Source organism: Prionailurus bengalensis, chromosome C2, assembly GCF_016509475.1.
Source record: "Prionailurus bengalensis isolate Pbe53 chromosome C2, Fcat_Pben_1.1_paternal_pri, whole genome shotgun sequence".
NCBI classification, from domain to species: Eukaryota; Metazoa; Chordata; class Mammalia; order Carnivora; family Felidae; genus Prionailurus; species Prionailurus bengalensis.
In genome coordinates this window covers 150547919-150567204 of record NC_057350.1, presented here as the reverse complement: position 1 = coordinate 150567204, position 19286 = coordinate 150547919, and the positions used below count along the sequence as shown (strand labels likewise).

At 40.7% G+C, this 19286-nt stretch overlaps 1 protein-coding gene across 2 annotated transcripts in view; it reads right to left on the bottom strand.

Annotated features, from left to right (window-relative positions):
* Nucleotides 1-19286, bottom strand: part of ULK4 (unc-51 like kinase 4) — a 592138-nt gene that overhangs the window by 447457 nt on the left and 125395 nt on the right. The window lies entirely within an intron of this gene.

The window sequence follows — 19286 nt, the reverse complement described above, 5'->3', positions numbered from 1 at the left end:
AGCACTGCTAGGAATTTATCCAAGGGATACAGGAGCACTGATGCATAGGGCCACTTGTACCCCAATGTTCATAGCAGCACTCTCAACAATAGCCAAATTATGGAAAGAGCCTAAATGTCCATCAACTGATGAATGGATAAAGAAATTGTGGTTTATATACACAATGGAATATTACGTGGCAATGAGAAAAAATGAAATATGGCCTTTTGTAGCAACGTGGATGGAACTGGAGAGTGTGATGCTAAGTGAAATAAGCCGTACAGAGAAAGACAGATACCATATGGTTTCACTCTTATGTGGATCCTGAGAAACTTAACGGGAACCCATGGGGGAAGGAAAAAAAAAAAAAAAGGAGGTTAGAGTGGGAGAGAGCCAAAGCACAAGAGACTTAAAAACTGAGAACAAACTGAGGGTTGATGGGGGGTGGGAGGGAGGAGAGGGTGGGTGATGGGTATTGAGGAGGGCACCTTTTGGGATGAGCACTGGGTGTTGTATGGAAACCAATTTGTCAATAAATTTCATAAAAAAAAAAAAAAAGAATCTTTAAAGATAAAAAAAAAATAAACAATAAAAAATAAAAAGCCCTGAAGGAAACAGAAAAATATAAGCCAAAATTGAAAAACTTAAAAATACAGTAAGACCTTGGTTTGCAAGCATAATTCATTCTGGAAACATGCTTGTAATCCAAAGCAGTCGTATATCAAAGTGAACTTCAAGGACGATTGGCTCAGTTATGATCATGCGTCGTTCGGCATCACGTACTACTTGTACATCACTCGTCTGTCAAGCTACAATTTGTTAGAAACATTTAGTCATTTTGTGGAACACTCACAGAACAAGTTACTCACAATCCGAGGCTTTCCTGTATAGTAAAAGCACTGTTTATCAGACTCTATAGGATGCATTTAGAACAGTCAGAAGAAAATACAACCTGTAAAAAACACTGTAAATGAAAGTAAAAGAAGAAAAAATATATGAACTAAATTCCCAACACAAAAAGCCAAAAGCTAAAAATGAGACAAATCAAAGAAAATAAATATGTAAGCAGAAGGTAATGAAACAGAAAATACAAAAAATGGGTAAAGGATAAATAGGTCAAAATGCAGGCTTTTTGAAAAATATCAACAAAATAGATAAAGCACTAAATCAGTCAAGAGAAAGGGAGGGGCACCTGGGTGGCTCAGTTGGTTGAGCGTCCGACTTCAGCTCAGGTCATGATCTCACAGTTTGTGGGTTTGAGCCCCACATCAGGCTCTGTGCTGACAGCAAGGAGCCTGGAGCCTGCTTCGGATTCTGTGTCTCCCTCGCTCTCTACCCCTCCCCCACTCATGCTCTGTCTCTGTCTCTAAAAAACGAATAAACTCTTAAAAAAAAATTTTTTTAAAAGGGGGAGACAGCAAAGATATACAAAAAACAAAAACAAAAAAGGAAGTCAAAAAAATTCCCCTTGCCTGGCTTCAATATAAGGGCCTGAAAGTCAGCTGTGTTATGCGTAGAAGCCGTGCATATTTCACTGTTGTAAAATGTCCTAGGTGAAAACAGAAAACTCTATGAATCCACTCTTGAACATTTGGGTCGCTTGGAGTTTGGGACTGTTATTAGGAAAGTTGCTATGGACATTCTCGCACATGTCTTCTTGTGAACAAATAACATATGTATCCACTTCTTTTGAGTATGTACCTGAGAGCAGAACTGCTAGGTCAAGGAGTAGTCCTCTCTTTGGCTTCAACAGAGCTTGTCAAATGATTTTCCAAAGTGGTTGTACCAATTTATTCTCTACTAATATAGGAGAGTTGCATTGGCTCCACATTCTTGCCAACACTTGTTGTTATTCATCTTTTTCGTTTTATTTAAATTTCTAACTATGAGCTTCGAGCAAATAAAATGAACACAAACGACAGTCACTTTAGAAGGAGAACCTTTGTAACAAGTCTAGTATTACTTTAAAGCTATCCAAAGTTTTATAAACAAGGTAACGCATTCCTTATTCTTTTTTTTTTTTCTAAGAGAGAGAGAGTGTGTGTGTGCTAGTGGGGCAGAGGGAGAGATAGGGGGAAGTGAGGGGGAGAGAGAGACAGAGACAGAGAATATCTTTAGCAGGCTCCACACTCAGCATGGAGCCCAATGCAGGGTTCACTCCCATGACCCTGGGATCCTAATCTGAGCTGAAATCAAGAGCCAGATGCTCAACCTACTTAGCCACCCAGGCACCCCAACACACCCCTTATTCTAACTTACAAAGAACATAATTTATGGCAATTAACAAAGTAAATCTATATTTAAACAGATTTAACTCCCTGACAAAGAATACAACATAAGACTTTAGCATAAGAAATCAAGAAAATGAAAATGTGTATTAACTCCAAGAAAATGATCTTACAAGTGATGAATACTCTTCATAAGGGTTTATGTACATTAAAATGCATTTTATTAAATTTTAAGCATTTAAATTTCTCAAATATTCACAGATGTAGCATTTATGAACTCAACTCCAAAAGCATTATGCCAAAAACAGAATTGGTGCTCTTTCTTTTCCAAGTGCCTAGTAAAGTGGCTAGGTAAAACTAAAAACTCCACAGTTTTCACTATACAAGGTCAGGAAAAAATCAACCCCTGTAATCAAGAACAAGAACACAAACCAGTTAAGAAAAAACTCGAGAGAGGTGTAGGACTTAAAAGCACAGCTCTTGGCTGAGTGATAAGACAACCCCTGAAAACCGGGAGCGGCAGCTTCAAGTGCTAGGAAAGCACCTGGGATCTGAAGCCAAGCAAACCTGACTACAAATGCCACATTCCTTGCCAAAATATCCTCACCAGGATTCCGTTTCCTCAACTTTAAAATGAAACGGAGACGATTATGCTCACCACCTTTTAATAAGCTTGATATGGTGACTGAAGGCTAAAAGATACTACAATAACTAAAAATACTAAACACCGTATTTTACATACAATTATTAAAACATCGTAAAAGTTCTGCAAGAACTAAATTTTTGAAATTTGTATGGGAAACAAACAATAGAAAGAGGAAAACAATCAGAAGCATATTTAAGACTTCAGCAAATAAAGAACAGACTGTTCATTTACTGGGATCCTCACTTTTTCTACTTACACCAGAAAGACTACAAATATGCCATTAAGAATTTAAATTTAAATAAGGGGGAAACAGCCGTATGATACTATGCATCTGCCAACATAAATACATAATCTTGGAAAAAGTATTTGAAGTGTGTATAAATCACTTCTACCAATAGGAAGTTTAGGAATACTCCAGTTAAAAAACACATGACCTAGCAAACAACGGATGAAAGAATTTTAAACTGCCTAACAAGCAAATAAATCCTCTACCTTCACTAGTAGGCAAAGAAATGCAAATTTCAGGATAAGATTTCATTTCATTGCAAAGCAGACCAGCAAAGATGAAAATGGATGACAGCCAATGTTGGCACGGTCACGGGTAAATGGATAAATCTTAAATACAGCTCATATGAAAATAAGTGTTCAACCTTTCCTCCAACTGGGAGGAAAGTGACTTATTTCTTAAAGGCCTGAAAAATGTTATTTTCTCCTGACTCAGCTGTTACAGCTCAAGGAACGTATCCTAACAAAGTGATGAACCAAAGGGACTTGAAGTACAAGAATCCTCATGGTGGTACCATTCACGTACCAGAAACAACAACAGGCAGCCAGCCATCTTAACATCCCCAAAGAGGGGATCTGTGAAGTAAATCATAACCGTAGCACAAACTGCATCTACCCCACATCCAGTTTCGACGTGTTCTTCCGTGGCAAACTCTGGGACGATGCACTCGGGGGGTGGAGGTGGTCGACGTGAACTACAGGACCTGCGGAATCAGGTCAGGAAAGGCCACGTAGTCTCTGCCCGGTTCTCTGAGGGCACTCTTGGAACATGACCACCCTGCCATGAGAAAGCCCAAGTAACCTTCAGAGGCCCACGTGCAAAGCAAACGAGGCTCCCAGCCCACACTCCCAGTTGGGTGCTCGCACCAACCTGCCGGTCCTATGAGTGAACCATGGAGAAAATTTATGCCCCATCCCACTCCATCTTCCCAGCGAACACGGCCTTGCCCCAATTACAGCTTGGGGAGCGAAATAAAACACTGCTCTTATGCAAGCCACTATGTTTTGAAGGAGTCTGCTACATAGAAAAGATGAACGTGGGGCGCCTGGGTGGCGCAGTCGGTTAAGCGTCCGACTTCAGCCAGGTCACGATCTTGCGGTCCGTGAGTTCGAGCCCCGCGTCGGGCTCTGGGTTGATGGCTCAGAGCCTGGAGCCTGCTTCCGATTCTGTGTCTCCCTCTCTCTCTGCCCCTCCCCCGTTCATGCTCTGTCTCTCTCTGTCCCAAAAATAAATAAACGTTGAAAAAAAAATTTTTTTTAAAAGAAAAGATGAATGAAATACACAGCTTAAGTATATAATGAAAGACGAAAACTTTCCAGACATTAAAAAAAAAAATTTCATACGGCAATACATGTAATTTTAAAACATAGAAATGCCCACAAATAAGTGATAAGGTCTACTGTATTTCTCCCTGATGTAGTGGATGCAGCCATTACTAACAATCTGGCAAAACTAAAATATTTTATGGTTTTTATTGGAGGAAAAAAACCTAGACAAACTATAACACACACCAAAAATAAATTATATACTAGATTTGTAACGCAGGAACCCTGAGTCCCTTGAAAAGATGGAGTATATTACAGATTAGTCTTGATGTAGGCTTAAATGTATCTTGTGCCCTAAATAATTTCTCATGACTAAATGAGAAGAAATGGTCTCATGACTAAATGGTCACTTCTGAAGAAATGACCAGTCTGACTGACTGACTCCCGACAACTAACTGCCCAGGACTCCATAATTAATTGTAAGCAACATGCACCACATGTCTAGAACAGTATTAGTCTCACAACACTTAGAGAGTGAAGGCTACAGGCGCAGGCCAAGACTCAGTGCCAAGGATGAATAATCAAAACTACCTTTAGAGAACCAAAACTGACCTCGGGTCCCTTCAGTTTGCAGCCCACTATGTATTCAGCTTTGAAGGAAATTCATCCCGCCATTCAGCTCAACATACCGAAATGTTTCATGTGGAGGGGGAAAAACAAAAAACAAAAAAACAGACGCCATGTAGGTCTATAACCAAACCACAGCATGATCAATTTACATCCAACAATCCAACGGTACTCAGCAGTGATTTCGGAGAGCACAGATCTACCTAACAACGATGGCAGGAGGAAATATTCAGGATGCTAGGAATTGGTATATGAAGCATCCATAACAAACAAAATAAAACCTTCATCAAAATTAAGCAGAAGGATAAAATATCCCTCTAACACGTGTCACAAAGACAAAACTATGAGATGAATAAAAATAATGATGAGGCCGAGAACTTCAACATTATCTTCTGCAAATCTCAAGAGGGAAAACTGACCTGCTTCCATCACCTGTCACAGATAAAAATCGAAGAGGACAGCCCAGCCGTCAACTGATAATAGCCTCAAGGGAAAAATGTGGATAACTACATGGACATAATTTTTTCCTGCTTAATACTGATGGAAATAAAACAGGTACTGATTAAATCTACAATTGTTTTTGGGTTACACTTTCCTTAAAGAAGTTTAGCCAAGTATCTGACTAAAACATCTCAAAGAATACATTTATTAATGGAGATGGACTAAAAATACCACAATAGCAACTCAAGGTCTGATGAGTATGCATAAATTACCACATTTTAAATGTTTAATTAGCGACCATTGAGTCAGTATGCCTAGTGACTCTGAGAAGAAAAAGAAAACCTGAGTAAACTTGGCATTCAAATGTTTCTGAATTTTACATGCGCAAAATTTCTCAGTGCTCCTTCTCGGTACTTCCAAATAACAGAGGTCTACGGCTTCTGGTTCATTATTAATCGCTACTGTGCTACTTGGTCAAAACTCAAAACCTGAAGCAGCAACTTCAGTCAAACTAGACTGCTAAATAAAAATGGACAGCAGCTATTGTCAAAGTTAATCAGCAAGGCCAAAAATTTCAGAAGGCAGTATTTCTAGCCAAGAACACTCGGAAGGAAGCCGTTCTTACCAGGGAGCATGAACAAACTCACCTGTGAAATATGATATGCCTTTAAAAATTCATGTTTAAATCTTTAAGCCCCAAAGCATATAAAGTCCAAAGGATGCCTTACCGATTACCCAGCTACCAAGTACGTTCGAGGTCACTTATTCTCAGGAAAAACATAACCGAGGCAGATGTTGGAATCTACGTAACTTAAACAAGTTGATGTGAGTTTTCGAAGCTCAGTTAACTGAAATACAGCAGAGTGGAGTTTCAGGAGTTTTATACGCTTTCAATCTGGTAAGATCAACAATCAGGCACTGAGTTTTTACGGTAAGCCCTCTGCTAAAGTCGCTCCAGTGATTAACTCACAAAGCAGTTGACGAGTGTAGCGTAACTTCCATATCCTTACCCCTTTGCCCTGTACGTATCGATATACACAAGTGTGTGTGTATACATGCATGTGTGCTCTTGGATGGATGGAGACAGTCACTGTGGGTTTAGAATGACGCACTATTCTGTCGCCCTGAACATCGTTACTTGGCCTCAGCTTCTTCAAACGCTGTTTGGTTGTCTGTGGTTCATTCTCTGATGGAGGCCTCGGGAAGAGCTCCCGTTCACACATCTATCTACCTGTGGTGTTTACAACAAAGACTCAATGTGCCTGAATGTAATACACTTGGAGAACATCTTTTCTTCAAAAATTTAAACACCTTATTCCATTGAGTTCTGACATCAAGGACTGCGGCAAAATGTCCGATGCCAGCGTAACTGCTGTTCCCTCTAAGTGACTTGCTAAGATGTAAGGTCCTTTTGCTTTGATGCTCAAAGGACTTTTCTTTACAATGTCATAGTACTGCTATTGTAGAATGGTTCTCCTAGATACGCCGTGTGTCCTTTTGATTTGTGCATTCAAATACTCATTTTATTCAGGAAAATATTGGATTGTAGTTTCTAGTATTTGTTCTGTTTCAATAACTTTGTTTTCTTCGTCTTCTGTAGCTAAGACTTTCACTGGGATGCTTTTCGCCTTTTCCTTAATTTCTTTTTTCATTTTTCTCCTTTCCATGATTATCCTTACAAGACGAAAGTGTCAGTGCGCACTGCCTTTTGTGTGCCTTTATAAAACTGTCTTCGCTTCTGTTTTTCCTCTTATTTAGGAATCTTTCCTGAAGTAAGTTCTTGTACTTTCCTGCAGCCCGCTTCTATCTGATCCACCCTTCCATTTCTGATTTGAACAGTTCTTCCCACAGCTTCCACTCCAAATTTCCTAATTCATCTTAGTTTTTTTAAATAGTACGTTTTCATGTGCTTTGGGGCCATGTGTTTTCTTTCCACAATCCTTCCTTGTCCAGCGGAATGTTATTCAGAACCACCTATTCTTACACTCTTTTATACCACCCTTTCATGGATTTTTGACCACACCCTTTTGCTTTGTCGGTGTCTGAATGAAATGGAGTTTCTCGTACTTTTAGGAAGGAGGTTCTACTGGAGACAGTAAGGACAGACCAGGATAACTTCTTTGTCATTTTTGTGATTTGAAGGCTCCTTCCTGTGTTGTGACTCTGAAATAGTCACAGATAGGGCCTCTTGGAGCCAAGTCGACAGCACATTCCCAGAGCTGCCTTACCGACGTCCTCTACACCTTTCCTCTCAGGGTTCCCACCGTATTTAATGGTTTGTCCAGCGTGGAGTGTTATCCTCCTACGAGAGAGTTTTTCCTTGACTATTTCTGAAAATCTTGAAGGGCTTCAGTTACTCTTGCCCGCTCTGGTCTCCCCAGGCTTTCTGTACTCAGCCACACACCACAACCTGTAAAGCCTCCCCGACATTCAATGACTCATCTAAGAACCACATGCCAGGTTTTCCACTCTGAGTGGGGAATTTTCTGATAGAGATTGAGCCCTTCCTGGAAATTCCTGGATTGCTCAGTTTCTGGGACTGTCAGAATTCACTCTCTCCTTTCCTCCGCAACCTCCCGAACAGCCGCAGACTCCACGCTGTCCTTCCCAAGTTCACCACACCAACTCCTACTCCGGTGTTTGGGGAATAACTTGACACCTGTATAAGGAGGTTTGAGAAATCGAAAAAATTCTATGCAAGCAACAGCATTCTTCCTCCCCACATCTACCCAAACAAGAACATACTTATTATATAATGTTTACCCTTGAGTCTTTCTCAGTTTTAACAAAATTCATAGGCAAGGGGCTATGATGTTGACGATATCTGAATAATCCTGTAAGATATTATAATCTAAAATCAATTACAGAGCAGCAATCTCAAACATGGAATATGTGAACAAACCGACAACCATATAAATATTTTTAAGCAAGTATCTTAAGCATCTATGTGTATCCTACTCAAAATCCACTCACTGCAACCAGGTTGGCACTATTCTGAACAAGTGCAAAATGACTAGCAAACTCATGAACTGTTTAATACCACTAAATAAAAGCACCAAAGCCTTCCTGAACATCAATCCAAAACATGGACCACCGCCCAAAATACCAAAACAAAAAGCCAAGAAGGCATACACAGAAGCTGTGGTCAACCCCCAATCTCATGAATATACCAGGATCCAGTGTTAAGTTCCTCAAATACTCCGTGTGCAAACACTATACCTCTCCCCTCAGAGCACTCTTTCCATCATAGAATAATTTTCCCAATGCTATAGACTGCAACGTTGTCACTGCAAGTCATGCAATTCATATGTGAGTTTAACAGGATGACACTTTCTGAATCACAAGGCAGAGGGATATCCGGTAGGCTTTTAGATGGCAAATATTATCTTTGAAAACTAAACGTCTTTAAAGAAATGTTTTTTTTAATTAGCTTGGAATTCTCCCCTTAACTAAATAAGTATGCCTAAAGTCATCTATGAAGACCTGCAAAACTTAAAAGAAGAGGACTAATCTTGTGATTTTTAGCGCAGAATAAAAAGGATAAGACACTTTTTCTTATATCCAACGCAAGCAATACTCCAACTAGTAACACAGCCTGTCCCAATGAAAGACACTCCTTCCGAGCTCCCCTGAAGTCCTTCATCACATTCCATCTTTGTCTATCATAAAGTACATTACCAATCTGCCAGAATATTTCCCTTCGACACATGTTCAAAGGTAGTTGGTTTAATAACTCATACTATTTTCCGTGAGGGATAGAGTTCATAAAACCCTACATATTCTGAGACTTTCTGTAAGCTTGAAGAACAAATAGGAAAAAGAATACATATTACAGTGTTTCAACTTTCAATACATTTCTTTTTTTTAATTTTAATTTTTATTTATTTTTGAGAGACAGAGAGAGACAGCATGAGCGGGGGAGGGGCAGAGAAAGAGGGAGACACAGAATCCGAAGCAGGCTCCAGGCTCTGAGCTGTCAGCACAGAGCCCAACGCGGGGCTCGAACTCGTCAACCACGAGATCATGACCTGCACCAAAGTCAGACGCTCAACCGACTGAGCCACCCAGGCGCCCCCAGTACATTTCTAAACAACAAAGAGGAAAGCTTAGGATCACAAACGATACCAAAACTCAATGAACGTAAACTAAATGTATATATTTCATTAGTAGTCATATTGTGAGTAAACACCAGAATTTTTGAAGAATTCCTGCACCTCAAAAACCAAATTCATCAATGAATATCTAGGAGAGGTTATGATGCTCTTCCTTCTAGACCACACTGCATATGAGTAAAAACTACCCGTGTGGTAGCCACACTAGCATACCTAACACCATGGCCACGTTCACCACACACCGTCTCAAGGAGAAAACTACTGAATGCTCCTTAGAGATCATCAGAAACTTTCCAAAAGTGAAGAAAAATGTAAATTGTAACTTAAGGGCTATAACATGAATCCTTTTATTCAAATTATGAAACATTTCAAGGACACAGAAAAAGGTGAAGTGATTTTAACAATCCATTCAACTTTACCAAATCTTGGCATTTAAAAAAAAAAAAAAACCAAATTCCTTTTTCTTTTTTTTTTTTTTTTTAAAGAAACAACATATTACAGAGACACAGCTGAAGCTGCTGCCCTCCCTCTATTATGAAAGGTAAAAAGCACTCTCAGCCTCTGCTGGTTACGACAATTATACACCCGTTAAAAATACAGATAATTATTTTTGTCTATTTAAAAAATATTTGTTTATTGATTTTTGAGACAGAGTGTGAGTGGGGGAAGGGCAAAGAGAAACGGAGACACAGAATCTGAAACAGGCTCCAGGCTCTGAGCTGTCAGCTCGGAGCCAACTGTGGGACTCGAACTCAGAAACCATGAGATCGTGACCTGAGCCCAAGTCAGACGCTTAACGGACTGAGCCACCCAGGCGCCTCTATTTTTGCCTAGTTTAAACTTTGTGTATGTTATTGTATTGTCCATATACTTTTTCAGCTTACCTTTTTCAGTTTTATGAAATTTATCCACATCTTTCTTTCATTTGTTTATTTAAATTCAAGTTAGTTAACATACAATGTAGTATTGGTCTCAGGACTAGAACCCGGTGAGTGATTCATGACTTCTATACAACACCCAGCACGCATCCCAACAAGTGCCCCCCTTAATGTCTGTCACCCATTTAACCCATCCCCCTACAAATCTCCCCTCCAGCAACCCTCAGTTTGTTCTGTGTATTTAAGAGTATGGGACTCTTATAAGAACCAATACATTTTCAACCTAGTTCGGTCGTTTTTACTTACTGTATATTGGTCCACCCTATGGACATGTTACAATTTAATTTTCCAATCTCTTGTTGACTTTTAGGTTTCTTGCCACCGTAGGACACTGGAAAAGGCTGTGAGACAAACAACCCTGTTTCTGTGTACAACCGTACAAGGATATACTCCTCATGAAAAGATTTATTGCTGTGCTATGTACATCTTCAGCTTCACTGGACAGTATGAAATTGCACTCCCAAGTGATTACACCACTTCACCCAGGAGGGTTCCTGCTGGCCCCTATCTTCACCAACAACTCTTACTGGCAGACTTACATTTTTGCCAACCTGAAGTATATGAAACTGACTCATTTTAACCTTCATTCTATTCATCAACATTCAGTGTGAGCATCTTTTCCCGAGATTACGGACCCTTCTAGTTTCTTCTTCTGTGAAGTAACTCTGCATAGACTACATCCATTTTGTCTTGTCTTTTCCTTTTTATGTGTAGTCTATTTTTCATAAGCTGGATGCTAAGCCTTAAGAAAACTTTCCCTATAGCAAGGTCGCAAAGACAGCCACTTACATTTTCTTTAAAAATTTGTTCAAGTTTCCCTTTTCGTATTTTAGTCTTATGATGTAAGAAAAGAGACCTAACATCCAAATATCTTCCGAGAGGGGAACGGTTGAATAAAATGCAGCGCATGCACTAGGAAACACTGTTTTAAAAGTGAGGTGGGGGCAGGGGGACAAAGAGCCTATCTATAAATGACAATGAAGTGATCTCTGAGATACATTACAACACACACACACACACACACACACACACACACACACGGTACAAATGGGCTTCTGCTATCCTTTAGTCTCAAGAAGGGAGAGAATATTGCAATGTCCACCAGAGGTCATTTTAGAGTCAATGCAACATACCGACGCAAAGGACGACCGTGCATCACATTTTCAGCCAGTCTGCTCAGGACCAGGGCTTGCTGGAAAGGCCGCATCCCATGTTGCTCTCGCCACAGCCCCAGCAGCACGGCCCAGGCACAGGGAGAAAAGAGTCACCCTGGATGGGCGTGGAAGCCACCTTGGCTTAGAAGCTTGTAGCCCACAGCCACCAATCTCTCTTGTAACAACTCCACAGATGACAGGTTAGTCTTAGGTTTCCAGAAACACAGAGCTAGAAAGTTTACTGAAAGTCAACTTCTCACACAAAACAGGAAAGGGTTTTCTCAACCCTTTACCCACAGATAAATACGGGACCACTGGAGGGTAGGGGGCAGGTAGATGAAGTGAGGTAAAGAGATACAAGTACCTATGAAATAAATAGCACATACATAATACAAACGTTACACAAATAGAGATAGAGAGATAAATACACAGATATCATCTGTAGAATAGACTGGAACTGAAGCCACTGTTCACTCTTCGTTGCACAAAAGGAACAGCTGGGTCATTGGTGTGTGTCTTCCATTATGAAAACCACCACCAATGAAATGTCTTCAAAAGAAAAAGAAATCTAATTCAAATCTGATCAGACCGTTAAGCCTATACAAGAAACACAGGAGCAACATTTTAAAGGACGCCACACTGTCTATGTTGTTTGCTAGATTCAATCAACAAAATCCAAATGTGGAAAGGCCTGTGAACCATGACTGCTGTCCTTAACGGATTCATTTCAAGGACTAAAAAAATAAATACCAAAAAAAAAAAAAAAAAAAAAAAAAAAAAGAGAGCGAGAATCTATAGATTTAAAGAGGATTAAGAGAGACAAATCAACATGAAATAGAAAGGAGATACACACACCTTGATCTGATCCCGATTCAAACAATCTAGAAAATAATAATTTATGAGCCAGTGTAGGGATCTCTGATATATGACTGTATTAAAAACTTATTAATTGGTAGGTGTTAAATGATACTGGGAATGTATCTATTTTAAAAGGTTGCTTATCTTCTATAGATATAGATGAGTTACAAACAATACAATGTCTGCGTTTTGCTTCAAAGTAACTCAGAGGCAGGAGTGTGTATAAATGAAGTACAAGTGGGAAGGGAGCAGAGATGAGACGACATTCACATGTACTGAAAACTGACGATGCGGATGTGGGCCAATTACATTATTCTCTCAGTGGTTTTCAGGCTTTACACTTCTTACTGAACACACACTCAGACCCACACACAATTATACATACACCCCCATGCATGCACACACACACCCACGCATACCCCCACCCCCAAACACACCCACACCCACGCGCACACACACACAACCCCACCCCTCACCCAACACCCCACACACACAAACTCCGTGCGCGCGCACGCGCGCGGACACACACACACACACACACACTCTGGGCACACCACAGACACACACACTCCAGTCCCCCCGCTAAGAACCCAGGCTACAGCCCCATCAGACTCACAGTAGCCCTTCAGATTTTCGTTTCATCTTCAGGGTTAGCTTCTGGATGTTTCTGTGACATTCCCAAAAAACTCAGTTTTGTCTTCGTAAGGACTATCCAGCATTTTTAAGTTTTTATGGTGAGAGGGTTTGTGGGGTATCTACTCAGCCCAACTGGTATACACAGATACCTTTTAAGATTCTGGTCTCGTTCTGTTCCTATTTTCTTAATTCCACAACCAGTCAGCTTCTACCAGACACCAGGACATCACAAGACACAGATTTTGCAACTGGCGTGATTCCTGGACCAAAGTAACAGAGCCACAACTTTCAACAACCCACAAATAACTTACTGTGGTTCCACGAATTTAAAAGATTACGAAAAGAAGAAAATAAGAATCTGCATGTGACCTCTAAGTATCCTGGTTGAAATTTTTAAAGATAGAAAAGTCAATCAAAAGGCATGATGGGATTGCAACCACGCACTTAATGCTGCTTGAAACCAAAATATTTTGGCAAATATGAGAGACACATAATCTGGATGTAATGTTACCACACTTTTTACCGGCACTGAGTCTATTTCCAAACATACGTACAACCACAGTGTCTTTTCTATGTAATCTATGAAGGAAAAAGAACTTTTTAAAAATGAGACTAACCTAGTAATTTTACTTAAAAGTCCTCCTCAAGGACTAATTAAGGAAGGCCATGCAAATGGCTTCAGCCATGAGCATGTTCTCCCTGGGAAAATAATGGCAAAAATAATTCTTAGATGGACAAGAGTGAGCTGTTGGGATAAATGGGGATACCTTAACGTGACGGAATGTGATTACCCTTTAAAAATAATACTGAAGTTATACTGACTTTGACACACATTCCTAACATGTCATTGGAAAGAAAAAATACAGATTACCAACAGTATGGAGTTAATCCAATTTCTACGAGAAGATTCTAACAGTATGTGTGTGTGGCAGCAGAGAGGAAGGAATATGTGAATGCATGTGTTCACACGTGTATGCATGTGCATGTATCCAGGCACAAGTATGAATTTGAAAGGGATAAAAGATCAGTATTTTTACAGAGTTTAGCTCAGGGAGGTAAGCACTCCAGTCCTCCGTATTCTATACATTCTGAATTTTCTATGCTAAACATATAAATCCTAAAATTCGTAAAAGTTATAAATATAACCTGATAAAAATAAATTAGGATAGCATTATCTACTTTAAGTTTCTTGATATTATAATTAAGGGAAATTCCAATGACCTCACCCAACATCTTTCTCCCCAATAAAACAGCAGGAAATACATTTATGAACTCCCAAACTCCTCCAGCCCCTGATCTGGAAGATTTATAGGATACATTAACAGCCTGGAAGAACCAGAAAAATAACATTAAAACAGCAACGACAAACAAGTTTAATAAGGCAAGGATGAATCCCTAACCTACATGGTTTGTCTTACATCCATCCAGTCACACCTTCCAGAAGTCTCTTGTTCACAGCCACTCACCCATCTGAACTGTGAAAAAGTTATCAACTCCCTAACTCTACCAATGATGTAAGAGTTACACACGAAGTACCATTTACCAATGGTTCAAAAAGTGTCCTCACATATTTGGGGAGAAAAAAAATGGAAAAACTATCATTTTTTGTTTTGCTCAATTTCTGCAGTTACTGGAATATTCATAACACCTGATTTGTGATTCAAGGGAGTCCCCTGTCACCATGGCTGTGATCACTCACTTTTCCCATCACAGTGTATGGAACTAACACTTGTTTTGGATAAAGGAATATTCTGCCACTTAGCACATTTATCGGAAGGACAATCCTTTTGAAGATGATGACACAAAATAAAAAAACAGTGAATCCACGGGGCTGCTGGATAATGGTCGTGTGAAGACAATGATACAAAAGTAGCTAATCCTGGTGACAGGGAAACTGAACAAATTCCTTCAGCATACTGACACCCACTTGAGAACACAAGCATGATTCCGAAGGGGATAATAATCTGGTTAGTTTAGTGTACGATGAGAACTTGGCTACAGGTGCATAATCCAAATGGAGAGTCAGGTTAATTGCTAACTGCAAATAACCATGAAAACACGCAGAATGCTAATAATCCCAAACTCCACGTTTTATTAGAAGAAAAACATAGCATGGCTCTATTGGCGGCTGGTTAAATTGTAAGTGATTAGTACCGTCACCATCTACCTTTCTGGAGAATAGTCTAGCACTATCTACGCAGGGCCTTCTAAATGTGGCTAATACCTGTGGTAATCTATTATCGGTGAACACAAAGAGGGATACAACAGGATGTTCACTACATCGGAGTCAGTGGAAACCAACAAGAGGCAAATGGTTCAACCGTGGGGAAAGAATTAAACTGTTGGAAAGCCATGAAATGAAAAATTATACAATGTTTTTTAATGTTCTTGGAGAATATTTAATGACAACGTACTATCGAGATAAATCTACACATTTTGATCATAATTTTATAAATGTGTACATAAAACACGTAGACACACAGACAAAAGACTAAAGAGACCGACCAGGCTGTTAACAGTAATTATCTCTGGGCAGTGAAATTACAGCTGATTTTGTCTCATTCTCTAGTTTCTTCTATTTTCTACCCTAAACAGTAATTTCTTGCAATTAAAGGCATAGCATGAATGCCTTTGGGGACTGATTTTCAACTTTAAAGAGATAATGATATACAGGCGATGGCCCCCAAAAAGAGCATGCGCAGTTGTCCTTCTGTTCAACCGGAAGGAACCCACCCAGTATGTGTTCCCAGGTCCCCCCCTCGTCCACTCATTCTAACCGGTCAACAAGCAAACGCTCAGGACAGAAACTCAACTTACCAATAGGAAGGTTGGTAAATCTGCCCCTGAAACACACATGTATATTTCTTTAATGCACTTTTAAGTAAAAACACAACTATGGCCACTCTGTCAAAATCTGTGAAGAAGGCTAGTATCACAACCCTACATGAGCGAGGTCTCCTGCCTGTCCCAGCCTCTTCCCACTGGCCTCCTTTCTCCCCAGTCCCTCCCCCCCCCCCACCAACTCACTAGGTTCAGGTCTGGGGGCCTTCTTTCTCTTTCCAGATCCTCCCACCTCACAGGGAAGCTCAACTACAAAGTTCTTCCCCCAGAACTTCACAGGGCAAACTCTTTCTTGTCATTTAAGGCTCAGCTGGAACATCACCTCCTCAGAGGCCTTCCCTGACTCCCTCCCCGCCCCCCCCCCCCAGGTAATGAGATCTGGCTCCACTCCCTGCACACTGCCTATTGCAGACACCCTATGTTCTTAAGAGCATCACCACTATCCAAAATTGCTCCACGTCCTTGTTTGTCTGGCATGAGCATTAGCTCTGGCACTTATGCCCTCTATGAACCTGACAAAATTACCCAGCGTGCTCAGTTTCCTCCGCAAACACCCCAGGACTGCAAGTCACTAAGTGACCCGTGGTAAATGTTCAATAAGTGGTAATTCTTTTCAATTAATAAAAAAAGAGCATTATATTTTAAATGAGAATTCACTGCATATTACTGACCTGCCATAGAACCATTTTAAGAATGAAAGGTCAAGAGAGAGAAGATGCACTTTTTCCTATTCTCCACACTAAGGACAACTAAAAATCCTGGACATTGTATATAAAACAAATGTGAGGTGACTCTCAAAGAGAGAGAAGACAGGTCCTGAGGATCAACATGGCAATGAGCTCACTGGGTTTTCTCTTTGCCTCAGATATCCCAGATTGGGTGCTAGGTAATCCAGGAGCCTAGAAACACCAACAGGCACAAGACACAAGAAAGGCCAGCTCTCTCAAGCCAAAGGACCAAGAAAGGGGCAGCCCAGAAAGATCTAAAACTTTCAAACAACAGCTACTCCACTCCAGCCAAACACCATGGGAAACCACGGCCCCACCCCTATCAGCAAAGTGAGGAGCCTGGACTCCAGCCCCGCACAGAGCCAACAAGCTCCCCGCTAGGGCAATTCCAGAAGAGAGCAAGTAGAGAGCTGGCGATAACATCCCAACCTGGCAGTAACAGCAGCCATTCGCCCCAACCCTGGCGTCAGTACAGATCACGTGGGGAGCCTGGGCCTCCACCCATCAGTAGCAGTAAGGAGGAGCCCTTCCCTCCCCCTGCCAAGACGGCATCAGAGAAGGGAGCGGGAAGCCTGTACCTTTGGCACCTGCCACCAGGAATGGGACGCACACCCCCCACCTACAGTGCCAGGGGAGACAGGCCTGAGGAGCACTCCCCACTCCTGCCAGGGGGCCATCAGGGGAGGCCTAGTGGAAAGTGTGGACTCCCAGAGCCCAGCAGTAAGGAGGGGCCCTCCATGCCCTTAGGGTGCAACAGAATTCCACCGGAGAACCTGGATTTCCACCCCAATACGGCAGGCACGAGACACAGCCCTCCTTCCTCTGCCAGTTCCACGTCAGAGGAGGCCCACTCCCACAGATTTAAACAAAATCCAGAGTCTTCAAACACAACAACCTAAATGTTTAATGGGCGGAGTTTCAGTTTTCCAAGATGAAAATGTTCTAGAGTGAATATACTCACCACTACTAACTGTGAACTTAAAGATGGCAAAGAGGGTAAATTCCGCATCATGCGATTTCCACCACAATAAATTTTTTCAGTACCAATGCTAACGAAAATCAAAAGATTACTTATCATTCAATACATTTCATTGTTCAACCATTCATTTTGTTAGAATATGTGGAATATTAGTTGTGTGTCATAAAAACAATTATAAAAATCATATTCGTCAATGCATACTATTTTATTACCTTTGTGAAATATCGTACTTGAAATGAAATCAATCCATGCCTGTGCTCAAGGTGGGGAAAAAAACCCAATTGCTAAAACTCTCGGCCTCTCTTATCACAGTTTACACAGTAAAACTACTCAAGCGGTGCTTTTCCTAATAATGTAACAATACTTAATGATTTGGAAAATTTAATAGCAAAAATTAGATACACAGACTGTTAGAAAAAAATACGTGTCTCTGAGGCTCCAGCTCCTTAGCAGAATCTGAAGGAGAGTGATCAGAGTAAAGGTAAGAGGGAGTTTACTCTCCATCCTGACTTTGACAGATCAAGTTTACGACGTCAATCAATGATTCTTACTTACTGACATTTCCACTTACATTACAAAAACCAGAATTTAACATGCAGACCTTAACACAGAAGAACCAAGGCAAAGAGTATATCTAAGTGGTTCCACCCTATACTTATTAGTGCCATTACCCTTACTGTGTTCTCAAAACTCCAATATGACCAGTATCTCCCCTCTAAAAAAGGATGATTAGTCCAGTAAGTTTCAAGAACGCCACACACTACATTCCCCCTGTGAAGATTCATAATACACATGAGCATATAAAACCCTGGGAAAGGCTGTACAATTATAAAAAGATCTTTTGCTTTGACTCCAAGCTTTCCAAACACGTATATACCACCACGGTCTGCTTTTTCTATCTGGTTAACACCTCACTCAACACTAAATTTCTAGGACAGGGCTTCTCAAATCATAAAGTTCAAACAAACCACCTAGAGATCTCATGAAAATGTAGATTCGGATTCAGCAGGCCCGAGATGGGGCCCGAGGGGCTGCGTATCCAACCCCCTCCCAGCTGATACCCAGGCTTCTGGTTCGCGGATCACTCTGTAGCAGGCACCAAGAGAAGACACATTGAGGAAGGCTACAGAAGAGACTTCTTTAGAGCCCTGCGGTTTTGTGATCGGAACTGAATATTTAAAAACTCTACTGTATATAAAATAAAGGAATCTCAAAGGATTAGAAGGAAACTAAGTTAAAACAGGAGACAAAGAGCTGTCCAGGTGCTTTGTAATAGCCGAGTATTAGGCAAGTCCAAGTAAGCAGAGAACATAAAGGGACTCTCCCCACAGAAGGCAAAGCACATTGGGAAAGAGACGGGGGCTGAGGAGAAGGAGGCATAAAAAATATTAACATAGAAGAAAGACTCATAAATTTTCTAACTTTCCATTACGAAAATGGGATACGCAGGCAGAGCCATTTACTGGATTTCTACTTTAATCACTAAAAGACTCTTACAATATCTTCAGATGAATGGCCTGTGGTACAGAGGTTTGGCAAAGTTCAAAAAGGTCCCCTGAGATGAAAAA